The sequence below is a fragment of the Phyllostomus discolor genome, chromosome 3 (genome assembly GCF_004126475.2).
Source record: "Phyllostomus discolor isolate MPI-MPIP mPhyDis1 chromosome 3, mPhyDis1.pri.v3, whole genome shotgun sequence".
Classification (NCBI taxonomy): Eukaryota; Metazoa; Chordata; class Mammalia; order Chiroptera; family Phyllostomidae; genus Phyllostomus; species Phyllostomus discolor.
In genome coordinates, this window is record NC_040905.2 from 174016548 (window position 1) to 174033315 (window position 16768).

At 37.2% G+C, this 16768-nt stretch overlaps 1 pseudogene; it reads left to right on the forward strand.

The window, feature by feature from the left end:
- Positions 1-14432: 14432 nt before the first annotated feature.
- LOC114502563 lies at positions 14433-15367 on the forward strand (annotated as a pseudogene).
- The last annotated feature ends 1401 nt before the right edge of the window (positions 15368-16768 follow it).

Here is a 16768-nt window from a genome sequence, read left to right on the forward strand (position 1 = left end):
TCTCTTCCTCCTCTCCTTTTGGTCTCTGTTCAAATATCGACTCATCAGAGGTGCTTCCCCAGCTACCCTCTTTAAAATAACAACCCCCACTCCTTATGTTCCTTTCTCCCCTGTACTTGACATTATTTTTCTCCATTGTGCCCATCACCATCTGGCATAGGCTATACATTGCTTGTTTATTTCTTTAATGGTCCTTGTGCCTCTCAGGACACATGCTCTATGAGGCAGGTATCTGTACCTGTAGTATCTAGTGCTGTACCGCCAGAGCCCAGAACAACACTAGCATATGGTGGGTCTGCATAAATATTCATTGAATGAGTGAATGACGGTCAAAGCATTCCTCCGGGGAGATGATACATTTATTCCAAAATATTGCCATTGCTCAAAATAATTTTTTTTGAGAAAAGGAAACCAGTGAGGGAACTATTTGCAATAATTCTGGAGAAAGATAATGATGGCTTCAGTTGGAACAGGTGATAGCACAGGAGGTGGTGAGAAGCAGTTGGCTTCTGGATACAATTTGAATATAGATCCAATGGGTCAAGGTCAATTTACAGGTCACATATGGAAACCAGTCTCAGTATTTAAGAGAGACTGCTGCTTTAAAAAAGTAAAAAATACAGTTTCTCAGCTTTATCACACACATTATTCACTAGTCCCAGAGTCATACGACATTTGGCTATTGCAGAAATCAAATTTCCCCTTGAAAAGTGAAACAAAGAATCACTGCAGACATTCAGAGGCTCTGAATGCAATTCCCTATATGATAAAAGAATAATTCTGATTTTTATTGAGCATATTTTTATATTTGTGTGATTTAATCCTCACAGTAATCATCTGAGGTCCTTGTTATTAACCTCATTTTTCAGAGGAAAAAAATGAGGCTCAGAGAGAGGCAAGCTAATTTCCTCCAAGCTCGCAGCTGCAGAGTGGGGGTACTGAAATGCAGGCCAGTTCACACATTTTCATGATGGGTAAGAGCAATGTTTTGGGAACAAGTGTACATGCTTCCTAGAAGAGAACAGTCATTTGGGGCATTTCAGTATGTCTCACTTTTATCTCTCTCAGCTTCATAGGCACATCTCTCAAACACAGCTTCCCTGGAGGGTCAGAGCCCTGCAGCAAATACAAGATGTCACCAGGATGAATATCACCAGGACGTTCAGGCCAGTTCTATTTTCCAATTGCTCTGGCTGGGAAACGAAGCCTCCTTTCAATGGCCAAAGCCCTGGGTCAGGTGGCACAGTTCCTCCAGACACTGTTTCCAGTGTCCCCAGAGAAACCGTTGCCATTGCCATGGGGATTTGATGCTTTCCAGGGCTATGCAGCCAGCATTGTCACAGGACAAGGAACTATTGTTCCAGTAGAAATAGAGGGTGTTTCTCACTGGGGATTGGGGTTTGAATAAGGATTCACATTTCAACAATGCCTCCCTTTGTAAAAATGGGTGGGGATTTTTTTTTCAGGCTTATGTGATTTTTTTTTCAGACTCAGATCACAGCTCCTAACAACTGTTTCTCCTACAGTGTTTCTGAAGAATGTTAGGTATGCGCTCCTGGGTGTCAGACACTCACGAAATAAACATCTCATTGCATGTTCACATGAAGGTTCTGTGCTGTGGGAGCAGGTTCTGGGATTGCCATGGCAGAGGGTAGGGGGTGGGGCGAGCGGTGGGAAGAGGGGGGTTCACAGATGGGAACTGGCACCCCTGGAGAGTGGCATCTAATGCAGCAGACACTTTAGATATGTTATCCTAAGTAATCCTCACAAGCACCCAAGCAGATATTATGCAAGTTTTACAAATGAGGAATGTAATTAGGTGACTGGAGCAAAATCACACAGCTGGTGAGAGTGGAATCTGGGATGGATTCCCAGATCTCACTCCAACCTGTTCTCTTTCCATTTCCTGTTCCAAGCTCCCTTGCTGACCTTTTTAATCTTCGAGTTTCTCAAATGAGCTGCCTGTCAGGAAGAGCCCAGGAGGTGGTGCTTGTCAATGCCTCCACCACTGGGCACACCACATACTAGGGAAAAGAAGTCCTCATTCAATCTTGCAGACAGGTTATTGTAAACTAATTTTTTAAAATTTTTATTGTATTTTTTCCATTACCATTTAGCCCCCTTACACCCTGCTTCCCCCAGATATCACCACACTATTGTCCATGTTCTGAGTGCTTTTCCCATTTTGCTCAATCCCTTCAACCCCTAACCACTGCCACCCTGTCCCTACTAGCTGTCATTTGCTCTCCATCTATGAGTCTGTCTTTGTTTTGCTTGTTAGTTCAGTTTGTTCACATATAAGTGAAATCATATGGTATTTGTCTTTCTTTGACTAGCTTATTTCATGTAGCATAATGTTCTCCAGGTCCATCCATTTTGTTGCAAAGGGTAAAAGTTTCTTCTTTTTTACAGCCGAGTAGCATTCCATTATGTAAATGTCCCATAGTTGTTTTATCTACTCATTTATTGGTGGACACTTAGGCTGCTTCCATGTCTTGGCACCTATAAATAATGCTCAATGCACATAGGGGTGCTTACATTCTTTTGAATTAGTGTTTTGGGTTCCTTTGGATATATTCTAGAAGTGGGATCACCAGGTCAAAAGGCAGATCCATTTTTAATTTTTGGAAGTATCTCCATACTGTTTTCCACAGTGGCTGCACAAGTCTATACTCCCACCAACAGTGCAAAAAGTTTCCCCTTTCTTGACATCCTCGCCAACACTCGGTGTTTGTTGATTTATTGATGATAGCCATTCTGACAGTTGTGAGATGGTATCTCATTGTGGTTTTAATTTGCATTTCCCTGCTGATTAGTGACATTGAGCAGATTTTCATATGTCTATTGGGCATCTGTATGTTCTCATTGGAGAAGTGTCTATTCAGGTCCTTTGACCATTTTTTAATTGGGTTGTTTGGTTTTTGGTGTTGAGTTTTGTAAGTTTTTTAGAAATTTTGGGTATTAACCCCTTTACAGATGTATTGGCAAATATGTTCTCCCATTCTGTGGGTTGTCTTTTTATTTTGTTGATATTTTCCTTTACTGTGCAAAAACTTTGTAGTTTGATGAAGTCCTGTTTGTTCGTTTTCTCTTGTTTCCCTTGCCTGGGGAGATATATCCAATAAAATTTTTCTTCAAGCAATGTCCAAGATTTTGCTGCCTATGTTTTCTTCAAGGATTTTTATGGTTTTGGGCCTAACATTTAAGTCTTTAATCCAATTTGAATTTATTTTTGTGTATAGTGTCAAAGGTGGTCTAGTTTCATTTTTCTGCACATATCTGTCCAATTTTCCCAACACCATTTATTGAATAAACTATCTTTAGCCCACTGGAGATGCTGCTTCCTCTGTCGAATATTAATTGACTATAAAGGTGTGGGTTTATTTCTGGGCTCTCTATTCTGTTCCATTGATCTATGTGTCTGTTTTTATGCCAGTATGAAGTTGTTTTGATTAATATGGACTTGTAGTACAGTTTGATGCTAAGTAGCATGATTCCTCCTACTTTGTTCTTCTTTCTCAGGATCACTGTTGCTATGTGAAACCTTTTGTGGTTCCATCTAAATTTTTGTAATATTTATTCCAGTTCTGTGAAATATGTCATTGGAGCCTTGATAGGAATTGTGTTGAATCTATAGATTGCTTTGGGCAGTATGGACATTTTAGTGACATTAATTCTTCCTGTCCATGAACATGGTATGTGCTTCCTCTTATTTGCATCTTCTTCAATTTCTTTCTTCAGTGTCTTATATTTTTCTGAGTACAGGTCTTTTACACCGTTGGTTAGGTTTATTCTCCTGCTTTGTATGTATATTCTCTTGCTTTGGGGTGAAATGCTCTGAAGATATCAATTAAATCCATTTGATCTACTATGTCATTTAAGGCCACTGTCTCCTTGTTAATTTTTTGCCTAGAAGATCTATCCATTGAAGTCAATGGGGTGTTAAAGTCCCCAGCTGTGCCTGTATTTTTTTGATCTCTCCCTTTATGTCCATCAAGATTTGCTTTACATATTTAAGTGCTCCTATGATGGGTACATAAATGTTTACTAGGATTATATCCTCTTGTTGGATTATTCCCTTTATCATTATGTAGTGTCCTTCTTTGTCTCTTACTATAGTAGCCTTGGTTGTAAAGTCTATTTTGTTAGATATAAATACTGCTACCCCAGCTTTTCTTTTCTTTTCCATTTGCATGAAACATCTTTTTTCCAACCCTTTTACTTTTAGTCTGTGTGTATCTTTTGATCAAAGATGGGTCTCTTAGAGGCAACATATATATGGGTCTTGTTTTCTTATCCATTAAGCTACCCTATGTTTCTTGGTGGGAGCATTTAAGCCATTTAGATGTCAGGTGATTATTGATAGATACATATGTAGTGCCATTTTATTGTTAGACTGTTCTCCTCTTTTTTTTTTCTTTCTCTTTTTCTTCTTCTTCATAAAGCAAGCCCTTTAACATTTGTTATAGTACTGTTTTGGTATTAACAAACTCCTTCAGCTTTTTCTTCTCTGGGCAGCTCCTTATTTCTCCTTCAATTTTAAATGACAGACTTTCTGGGTAAAGGAGCCTTGGTTATAGGTCCTTGCTTTTTACCTCCTTGAATATTTCACACCACTCCCTTCTGGCCTAAAATGTTTCTGTTGAACAATCAGGTGCCAGTCTAATTGGAGCTCCTTGTAGGCAACTACCTGCTTTTTTCTTGTGGCTTTTAGGATTCTCTCCTTTCCTTTAAGCCTTGTCATTTTAATTATGATGTGTCTCAGTGTAGGCCTGTTTGGGTTCAACTTGTATGGAACTCTCTGAACTCCCTGGGCTTGTGTGACTTTTTCCTTTACCAAATTAGAGAATTTTTTAGTCATTAGTTCTTCAATTAGGTTCTTGATCACTGCTCTCTCTCTTCTCCTTCTAGTATTCCCATGATGTAGATGTTTTTATGCTTCATGTTGTCCAAAGTGCTTCTCAAGCTCTCCTCATTTCTTAAAATTCTTTTTTCTTTTTGCTACTCTGGCTGGGTGTTTTTTTCTACCTTGTCTTCCAAAACACTAATTCTGTCCTCTGCTTCATCTAACTTATTGTTTATTTTTTCCAGTGTATTATTTATCTCAGATATTGCATTTTTTATTTCTGACTGGTCTTTTTTTTAATGGTTTCCATGTCTTTTTTCATGTTGTTGAGTATCCTTATAATCATTAAATTATCTATCTGTTAAATTGCTTGCCTCCATTTCTTCTAGTTCTTCTGGAGAATTCTCCTGTTCTTTCACTTGGGGTCTGTTTCTTTGTCTTCCCATTTTGGCTGCTTCTTTGTATTTTCCACCTTCAATATTAAACTAATCAATTGTCAAAATGATTGGTTGTTACTCTATTTAAGCTGTAATCAGCAGTTGGCTTAAGCACCACAACATGAGGCTAAGTAATTCTTGTGGGCAGAGCTATTGCTGCCCCTCAAGCTGATGCCAACTTCAAGAGGACTGCTCTACCTGAGAAAGATGGGTTCTGCAGTATGGGGAATGACTCAGCACAGGGATCCTGGTAGCTGTTCCTTTAGTTCTCTCCCCCAAGCCACCAGCCCCAGACTCTCCTCAAGTGTCTCTAGTTCACTGCACTGTCCTTCTGCTAGAGCCCAGGGTAAGTGGCTGCAAATGAAATTTTGTACATTGGCCCATTATGAGGCTCTCTGTGTCTCTAGCTGTTTTTCTGTGGCAGACAAAAATGCTACTGCTTTTGATAGCTGTATATTATCTGGGTTCCTTTCTGGCTCTAGTGCTATAGGCTGGGGAGCCCAGCTTGGGGTTTAGACCCCACACTTCTTGGAGGGAACTCCCTGGCCACTGAAACATCCCTTTGGAACTTTAGCTTCTGCGTGTGGGAGCTCAGCCTTAGCTCTTGTGCCTTTTCCACACTCTCTACCAGTCACATTGTGCTGAAGTGGTTTCCTCCATCTGGCCGTGGTTATAAAGCTTCTCTCCAGCTAGTGTTCAGTTAGTTATTCTGGATGATTTCTCTACAATTTAGTTGTAATTCCAGGTTTGTCCTGGGAGGAGGTTAGTGTAGCTTCCATTTACTCCTCCACCATCTTGGAACTCTGAAATTGAGATTTTAAGAAACTGACATTAAAATTGGTAAAGGACCAGTTTTACCATAGGCTAAGAATTAGTTCCTATAGCATAAATCAGGTCACAAATATATCACCAAGCTTCAAAATAAAAACCCAAAACACTTCTAATATTAAACACTGAATTAAATGTGAGCTATGCCGACATTCAAGAAAGACGAATAAAAACAAGGAAGATAATGATTCTCCAATCTACTTACTCCAGTTCCTGGTCTCCAGTGGCCAGTGCCTCTTCTGGCAGCTCAGGACACAAGGTGGAACCCCACCCTAGGCAGGATATCCTTCCATCACACCCACACCTGCACTTACTCAGACTGAGACAATTTAGATATGTCAATGAATGTCATGAACACATCTTTGGGATGTAAGAAGAAAGTGGAGTACCTGGAGAAAACTATGCACACATGGGGAGGACATGCAAACTCCACAATATAATGGCTCTGACAGGGAACCAATTTTCATTTATCATAAACATTATAATAAAAAGGCATTAATTGAGGACCTACTGTATTCAATAAAAATTAAAATTTCCCTTCTCTGTCTTCTTTCTGCATCATCTCATCTTATCTTTTTTTCTCTTTTTCTTCTCTCTCCTATTCTTTCAACTCCTGTTTTTCCCCTTTCTCATATATCCTTTCTCTGTAGAAAAACAGATCTGTAAATCGAAAGATCTCATTCCCAATGGCAGTGTAAGCTTTTTAAAGATTCCCCTAAGATGTTAATAAACCAACAAGGGTAATACAAGGTCCACGTGAGGAAAACTATCAAATTTTATTGACTATCATAAAAAAAGACCTGGATGGATGGAAAGTTACACATGTTTCTGGATGAAAAACTTGATATTCTAAAGATGTCAACTTCCTAAATTAACCTTTAAATTCAGTGCAATCATAATAAAATATTAACAGCAGACTTATTGAACTTGGTAAGCTAATTTTAAAATTCATATGGGAGAGAAAATGCACAAGAACAAGCAATAAAATTAGAGGATAAAAAAGGAACAATAAGGAAGGACCTGACATTTCAGTTATCAACGACACTACATAAAGTTTACATTAAACAATGTTGTATTGCTTCAGACTAAAGACAAAGGTAAATGAAACTGAAAACACAGGTCAGAAACAAAGGGACATTTAGAATATAAAAAGAGAGCATTTAAGTCAGAGTAAAAACAAACTGTTCAAAAATTATATTGAGAGGGTTGAAAATTCTGAAAAAAAATTCAGATGCCAGTAACACAGAATACATAAAAAATCCAAATGGATTAAATTCTAAACACTATTATTTTTTTAAATCCTATCAGAAAGAAACTAGAGTAAAATATAATACATTAGTTTTTATAATTTTGGGGGGGTGATAAAGGTCTTTCTAAGAAAGACAAATGTGAGGAGATATTAATAAAAGGTCTTACTTCAAAAAAACTTAAAGATCTGTATGATAAAAGACACCAAAATAAAAGATTCTAGTGAAAGCCTTTATAAATACATAAAACAAAGTTTAATACATAAAATCTATTCAATGCTCCTAAAATTATTAGAATGATATAAAATGTAAAACTGGGTAAAAGAAAGGAAGAGATAATTCACACACAGAAAAAGAATGATGGGTAATTTTTTAAATTTAACCTTAAAAATAATAGGGGAAATATAAAATAATTGAGGTATATTTTGTAACCAAATATTTAATAGATTTAATAGATTGACACAACTATTATCAGTTGGAAATTAGTGATTTTAACTCACCCATTGTAAGATTGTAAATTGCTACAACTCTTTTGATGAAAACTTAGAAATACCTATCAAAATTTAAAATAAGCATATCGTTGGAGTTCTAAACTCGACTTCTAAGAATGTATTCTTCTGAAATATTCACACATGTTCATAAAATAAATAAAAATGAATAGTCATTTTTGCTTTATTTATAATAAAGAAAAATTGGAAAAGGGCAGCAATTCCCTCAACTAAAGAATGATTAAGTGAAATATGGTACATTTATATTGTATAATACTATATGATGATTGAAAAAAAAAGGAGGTGATTTATATTCACTACATAAAAGAATTCCAGTACATATAGTGAAGTAAAAAAGCAAGATACCATGGCCCTGGCTAAGTGACTCAGTTGGTTGGAGCATCACCCTGTATACCAAAAGGTAGTGGGTTCAATCACTGGTCAGGGCACAGAGCTGATTATAGGTTCGATCCCCTGTCAGGCACATATGGGAGGCAGCTGACCCATGTTTCTGTCTCACACTTATGTAATAAAGTCATTATTCTACAGCATTTCTTAGCACATGAGTTTCTTCTAATTATTTTGTACTGTTTTTTCTTCCAATTAGGTTTTTCACCTTCCAATTATTTTGGCCTAAAGTTCACATGCTAGCAAGCTAGAATGAAAACTGTAAATGATCAGAAAAATATAAAAACAGGAAGAATGATTATGCATGTTTTGAAGAACAGCCAAAGAAAGTACTTGAGCATTTTGAGCAGAATAAACTGGTGTTAAAATCAAGAGACCTTATTTACCTCTGTCATTCTGCACCAGTCATTCCATATGACCTTGGACAAATGTATGACCTCCTAGATATTTTACAGATAGTTGTTTCTTTATCTGTAAATTAAGTGGATTGGGAAAACAAAATTTTAAAACTCCCATCCATTGATAAGATACACTGATTGTTGGGAGTACAGAACAATTAGCAAACAGAATTCAGAAACGACAAAAGCAATAACGTTAATAGCTATCATTTCATGAGCACTTACTGTGTGCCAAAAACCAGGCTATGTGCTCTGTATAAGTGATCTTGTTTGATTCTTAGAACAAGCATTTGTGGTAGAGATTATTTCCTCCATCCTGTAGATGAAGAAATTAAGGCACAGAGAGAGTAAATAATTTTCCCTCAGGCATACAACTAGAAGTGAGGAGTCTGGCTTTGAATCCAGGCCTAATTGGGAAGTTTGTGTTCTTAAGCTAATGGCTAACCAGAGTACATGTCATTTTAAGGCTACCTTTGCATTTTACCATTCTCCTGTTGGGTAGGGGAAGAGGGAGGGGAGAAGGTTGGCAATACAAGGCATTTAAGAGTCTCTTATTGCTTCAGAAAAGGAATATAACTAAAAGCTCTTCCATTCTCCAGAATGTTCAGTTGTGAATAAGGCAATGAATTATTATGCCAGACTAGAAATGTATAGCGGTGAGGGCATCCTGAGAATTCCCACTAAGATGAGAAATGATTTGGGCTGCTGAATACAGATGAACCTTCCAGTTTTGAGCCTTAAAAAGACACTTCCAGGTCAGGTTTTCTGGCTCGCCTGAATGCCAGTGATTCACTCATTATGTGATTAAGTGATGGGCTCATGTTTCCAAAGCCAATGATTCAAAAGCTTTCTGTGGTATTAAACTGAAACACATGAAAAAACAAAAGGCAATTAGAAGCAATCAAAGCATTCAGAAATTAAGATTGAATTTCTGCATTTGCTAAACTCTTCATCAAGGAAATCAGTAAATTTGTTAAAAAGCCATAAATATGCTACACAGAGAAGTAAAAAACCAATCAGTTTTTAACTGTACATGTTTCCTAAATGCTTAGGATATGTAGGACTGAGCCATTTTTCACTTGTCTTATTATATTGTATTTATTTAGACATGTGCCTTTGAACATTCTCTTGAGTGATATTTCTCTTTCAGTTTTGACAGATGAATGGGTATTGTGAGGAAAGAAGAAACTTTCCCCTTCTAGATTCTTTCAGCTGGTCTAATAATCAAATAGACATGAGACAGATTAACAAGAGAAAGTGACCAAATTTAATTATACACATATGTTTGGGAATAGCACATGCATGAGTGAGTCAGAGACGCCTCATACGTGAGAGGTTCAAAGACAGAAAGCGAAAATGAGGTATATGCCACTGTGAGCTCAGGATGAGATAAGAAGGCACCTTGTGGATTCAGAGATGAGGAAGGTCATTGCAGAATCATAAGAGCAGATGTTCAGTAACTAGAAGTTTGCCCTGCCCTATACAGAGGTCATATAAAGTTATTTCTGATGATAATTCTTATTATAGGAAAGGCCCCTAATTTAAATTCTTTAAGGAAGAGGTAAAAGTTTCTTATGAGCCCAAAGGGTCTCAGTTGCATTCAGCTCAAAATAATTCATATCCAAAGCAGGGAGGCCTGTTCTGAAGGCCTTCAGTATGTGAGTCCTCGGGGCCAGAAAAACCCTTATAAGCACCAAAGAATAAAAGCCACACTGAATTATTCTTGCAAGTACTTTCAGCAAATTGCAATGGGAAGGCTTCTCCTAGTTGGGTGCTGGTGTATAAGATGTTTGAAAACCCGTTAAGTCACATTCAACCAGGGGGACCTTAAGGTTTGTAAGTATAGCATCATACTCAGCCTCTAAGAACCTAAAAAGTGACACAAAACAGGATTAGGAATTGTCTTTCTGTCCAAGTAACCCTTTGGCTTTTTCAGTTAGTACTTTGCTTAGGGCCAAATTCCATATCTTTTAGAATATGAAGTAGGGGATTTTACCTTTCAGTCAACATCCCCACCCCCCACTCCCCCAACCCCTTAGCCATTCATGTCTTTCTACTTCCTTAGTATGGCCCAGCACACCTCTTTCAGCTTCTTTAATTTATCAAAGTTTTTCATGCCTAGAGCTTTTGCGCCTAGTTTTACCTCTGTCTGAAACACGCTCACATTTCTTCTCCCTGTCCAGCTGGCTCATCCTTTAGATGTCAACTTAAAAATCAACCCCTTTGAAGAGGTCTTTCTCACTATTCCTTTAAATATGTCCCCCTACCTCTCTCTATCTGGTTCCATTACTTTTTAAAAAAAATCATAGAATGTTATTTACTTATTTATTTTAGAGTAATCATAATTGTAATTGTATATGTAAAAAACCATTTATTTCCTTTATTATTTCTAACTTTTCCAACAGGACTGTAAATGTTGAGAGTAGAGATTATATTAACATATCACTGTTGAATTTGTGACCTTAAGGTACACACATACAATATGGTTTCTAACTCAAAAGTGATACATATTCAAACACATAATAAGAAGAAAACTACTGACAAACATTCCTCATGAATATAGATGGAAAAATTCTTAACAAAATATTAGTAAATGGGTCTCAGTAACACATAAAATCAATCACATGTCATGACCAAGTGAAGTTTATCCCAGAAATACAAAGTTAGTTTAACATCTGAAAATCAATGAATAAAAAGCATATAACATAATTATAATATTATTACTATAATTAATATACTAATATAATTATATTAATAGTGTGATGAACAAAAACCATTTTACCATCTCAATAGATACAGAAAAAGCACTTGGCCCAATTCAGTAGCTGTTTATAAAAGGTCCTTAACAAACTTTTTTATTTACCTTCTCTGAAAAATCTACAATTAAATTATACTTAGTGGTGAAAAGCTGCATTCTTCCCCACTAATATCAGGAACAAGGCAAGTATGTTCATTCTCATTACACCTAGTCAAGATTGTGTTGGAGATTCTAGCCAATGCAATCAGAAACATAGATTGGAAAGAAAGAAGTAAAACTGTCTTTATTAGCATATGATATGAGCTTGTATATAGGAAATCCTAAGGAATGTGCAACAAAAACCCACCAGAATTAATAATCTAGTTTAGTGAGGTCAGAGTATGCAAGATCAATACACAAAAATTAATTTTATTTCTATAAGCTAACAATGAACAATCTAAAATGAAATTAAGGAAACAATTTCATTCATGATACTATTAAAATACTTAGGAATATATTTAATGAAGAAATACAAGACTTGTACAGTGAAAACTATTAAGAATTGTTGAGAGAAATTACAGAAGGCAAGTACATAGAGACGTTTTTTGTATTCATGATTTAGAAAGGCTCACTATCATTAAGTTGGCAGTTCCCTCCAAGTTAACCTGTTGATTCATTGCAATCCTTACCAAAATCCCAGTAGGCTTTTCTGTAGAAATTGATAAGCAGATTCTAAAATTTATATAAAAAATGCAAAGGGCTTAGAACATCCAAAAGCATTTTGAAAAAGAAGAACAAAGTCAGAGAACATAAGACTTAAGACTTACTGTAAAACTTTGGTAATCAAGAGCATAGTGTTAAATAAAGATAGGCTTAGATCAACGGAACAGTATAGAGTTCAGATGCAAACTCTACATGTATGGTCAACATATTTTTGATAAAGGTAAAAGCTATCTTTTTAACGAATGCTGCTGGAAAAAAATGCATATCTAAATTTAAAAAATTAACCTAGCTCCCTTTCTCATATCACACACAAAAACTTATAACAAATTTTAAATCTAAAAAGTTGTTAAAAAAAACAAACACAGGCCCTAAATGGTGTCACTCGTGCTAAAAGCCCATGATACCAAACCTAGATTTATAACCTGATCTAAGTGCAGTTTCAAACTCTTCCAAAAACATAATGTTAATCAACCAGTGTGGAATTCTCTGGTCGAGCACCAGTAAGGTATTCCATCACATAGGCCCTTCCTCCCCCCACCCCAAAGAAGAGGTAATCTATACAATAAAAACCTTTCCTCTTCTCTCCCCCCAAAGAAAAGATGTCCCATCCCAAAAATGATCCCTTATTTTCTTTCCCACAGAGCTTGAATGCCCCACTTCCTTACTATAAAATTTTTCCATTTGTGCAGCTCCTCAGAGCACCCCTCTAGTCACCCAATTCACAAATTACTTAATAAAGCCAAGCAGATCTTCAAATTTACTCCATTGAATTTTGTATCTGAACAGACTACTTGTGTAACTTTGTGCCAGAGGAAGCAATGTCATCTGTCCATACCAAACCCAGAGCACCTTAAAAGCTTATCATCAAAGGAGGGAGCTCTCCTTAGGGATGAATCTTGTTTGGAATTGAATGGCCTCCAGCACTTCGATCATATACGACAGAAAGAAAACCTCTCCCAGGCTTTACCTAAAGTGCACACATTGAAATAGCCCCTGCACATTTTTTTGCCATATCACTATATTCTCTGGTATGACTGTTTGTTTGATTCAATTTTTCAAACTTTAATAGATTTATTTAAAATGGAAGATATACGTAACTACCACAAATGGGAGTACAGAAAAGTTGCTTTTAAAAAAAGAAAGCAACCATTAAAATAAATATAAATTAAATCAAAATCATGTTTATCTAGCCCTTGGTTAAGAATTATAGCTTGAGGCCCTGGTTGGTGAGCTCAGCTGGTTGCTTGTAGGTTCCATCCTGGTCAGGGCACATAGCTAGGTTGCAGATTCAATCCCTGGTCAGGGCGCATATGGGAGGCAACTGATCAGTGTTTCTCTTTTACATCTGTGTTTTTCTCTCTCTCCTTTCCTGTCTCTTAAATCAATGAGCATATTCTTGGGTGAAGATTTTAAAAAAAAATTGTAGCTTGAGGAAGGTTCTGGGAAGGTGCTGAAGATATAAAACTACAATACCAAGCCTTTGATCTTGCCTATTTAAAGAACTGAAAAAAATTCAAAAGGGGTAATATCTATACATGATGTGGAATCATCTCTTACTCCACTGGTTGTATTATCTAGTATGTGTAAAGATTAGATAGGTTGCTTCAGTATTTTGATCAAGCTTCATTTAACACATTTTTAAAAACATTTTACTGATTTTTTAAAGCTTTTATTTAGTGCTTCCCTTGCTCTTAGGTTAATATTCAAGCAGCTCCCATAATTTGCTCCTTCTTCTTAGGTAGTAAAATTCCAAGGGTCATACTAAATAACAATCATATTCTCACTTTTAAAATTATGTCCTTTCTCTGCTACTAGAGCTGGCTTTAGCCAAGATGTGAGTCTTATCACATGGTTTTCTTTAGTTTAAGCCAAAACCTACTCCCTGGTCTCTCCTATGCCTAGATCCTACTTCTACTCTCTGGAGACGTTCTAAGTACCATCCTTTCCTCTACAACAGTCTCTTGTAAAATTGAGCATAGAAATTTTCTCTTTTGTTTTTCATGTCTTAAGGCCAAACTGCCTCTTCTCTCAATGGTTTCTTACCATAAAACTTTTTCTTTACAAACTTTAAAAATGCAGAAAAGTTGAAAGACTAATACAGTAGCCAACTATAAACCCTTTACCTAAATTTTCTATCTATCTTCCCTATGTATCTACCTATCTTATATATACATATTTCTTATTTTTGAGCCATTTGAAAGTTGAAAACATCAGGTTTAAATATCTTAGCATGACAACATCTATCTCCTAAGAACAAGGACATTGTCTTCAAAACCACCATATCATTATCTCATTTAAGAAAATTAGACCAGTCTGCATGCTGCAGAGTAGGGGGACCATTTTAGGCCCTGAAGCTCTACATGTTCAGCTGGTGTTAGCAGGATGAGCTCAATTGGCACCGGGTATGACCTATCAGGCTCTACATTCTCTCCTGATGGAAGAGTTTTTCAAGTTGAATATGCTATGAAGGCTGTGGAAAATAGTAGTACAGCTATTGGAATCAGATGTAAAGATGGCATTGTCTTTGGGGTAGAAAAATTAGTCCTTTCTAAACTTTATGAGGAAGGTTCCAACAAATGACTTTTTAATGTTGATCGGCATGTTGGAATGGCAGTAGCTGGTTTGTTGGCAGATGCTCGTTCTTTAGCAGACATTGCAAGAGAAGAAGCTTCCAACTTTAGGTCTAACTTTGGCTATGACATTCCACTGAAACATCTTGCAGACAGAGTGGCCATGTATGTACATGCATATACACTCTACAGTGCTGTTAGACCTTTTGGCTGCAGTTTCATGTTAGGGTCTTACACTGTGAATGATGGTGCACCTGATGATTGACCCATCAGGTGTTTCATATGGTTATTGGGGCTTGCTATTGGCAAAGCCAGGCAAGCTGCAAAGACAGAAATAGAAAAGCTTCAGATGAAAGAAATGACGTGTCATGATGTTGTTAAAGAAGTTGCAAAAATAATTTACATAGTGCATGATGAAGTTAAGGAGAAAGTTTTGAATTGGAGCTCAGCTGGGTTGGTGAAATAACTAAAGGAAGACATGAAATTGTCCCAAAGGATATAAGGGAAGAGGCGGAGAAATATGCGAAGGAATCTTGTAAGGAAGAAGATGAATCAGATGATGACAATATGTAACATTTACTTCAGCATTTATTTTAAATTTCTAATATAGTCCCCATGTAACTATTTTGCCCCTTGGATTAGTACATGCCCACTGACCAATTTTCATTAAATTTCTGTCTTGTAATCACTGAAAAAAAAAGAAAAGAAAATTAATAGCAGCCCTGACTAGTGTGGCTCAGTGGATTGAGTGCTGGCCTGTGAACCAAAGGGTCGCTGGTTTGATTCCAAGTTAGGGCACATGCCTGGGTTGCAGGCTAGGTCCTCAGTTGGGGTGTGCAAGAAGCAACCGATTGATGTATCTCTTGCAAATCAATGTTTCTCCCCCTCTCTTTCTCCTTATCCTCCCCTCTAAAAAGCAAATAAATAAAATATTTTAAAAAGAAAATTAATAGCAATTTAATAAATTTAGTAATATGTTATACACAGATCATATACAATTTTCCTGACACTCAAATAATGCCTGTTTAGCTTTTTTTTAAATCTAGATTTAAATAAAGGATCTTGTATTGCATTTGGTTTTCATGGCTCTTCAGTCTCCTTTAATCTAGCAGAGTCCCTCCAACTTCATGTGAATCCCATTACATTGCTCAAGTTAAAGTTCTAATCAAGCCATCTTGACCAACCTCAACCTGAGAAGCCACAGCCCACAACTGCCTCCAGATATAGAAAGGCAAAAACAATTTAAAGGAAGACAAATGCCTCATTTCCTTTGAAAGCTCTTTCAGCAGCTGAAATATACGGGTGCTTCCTGTGGTAGAACAGACCACACCCCAGGCCCATTTTTTTTGAACACCTGACAGGCTAGATCTTCCTCATCTTGGAGTTACATAATTCCATTTTTGAGACTGCTTACGAAACCTTCCTGGTGAATTCTTTCCTGTTGGTTTGGATCATTCATGAAAATAGTGGAGACCATTTTGAAGGTTGAGTCTCATTTTCATTCATAGCAGCTGTCATTCTGACTGGTGACATGCCCATATATGATGAGCACAGCATGGAAGCAGGAGAGAAGAGCTGGGCATAGGAGTTTCTCAGGCAGGACCAGCACAAGGCAGAGTGGCTGAATGTGGAGACAAATGCAGAGTCTCAGGTTGGCAAACAACGAATGGCAATCTAGGATCTCAACAATCTCTGTTTTATTCCAGACAAAGGGCCGGCAAGAAATGGGAGAATTTCAGAAGATTCCAAGGTGGTACTGATGTCTTCAGAAGTGAGCAGTGAACCTGGAAGGGAGTCTGACGTGGGAGACTCAGAATCCAGGAGGCAGGTAGAGAGCAGAAGGGAAATCTGTGCCTGAGCAGACAAGAACCTTGGCCCCAGACAAGGGTTCAGGGGCAGAAGTCCTGCCCCCAGAAAGGGAGCTTCATAAAGCAAAGCAAGTCTGCACTGGAGAATTTATTTAAGTAGGAGGCTAGAACTGGCTTTTATAATGGAGACAGAAACAGTATGTGAAAAGGGGTTATGCCCAGGGGGTGATGGTCCAGGTCAGCAGTAAGCACTGTATCTTGAGTCCAACATTCAAAAG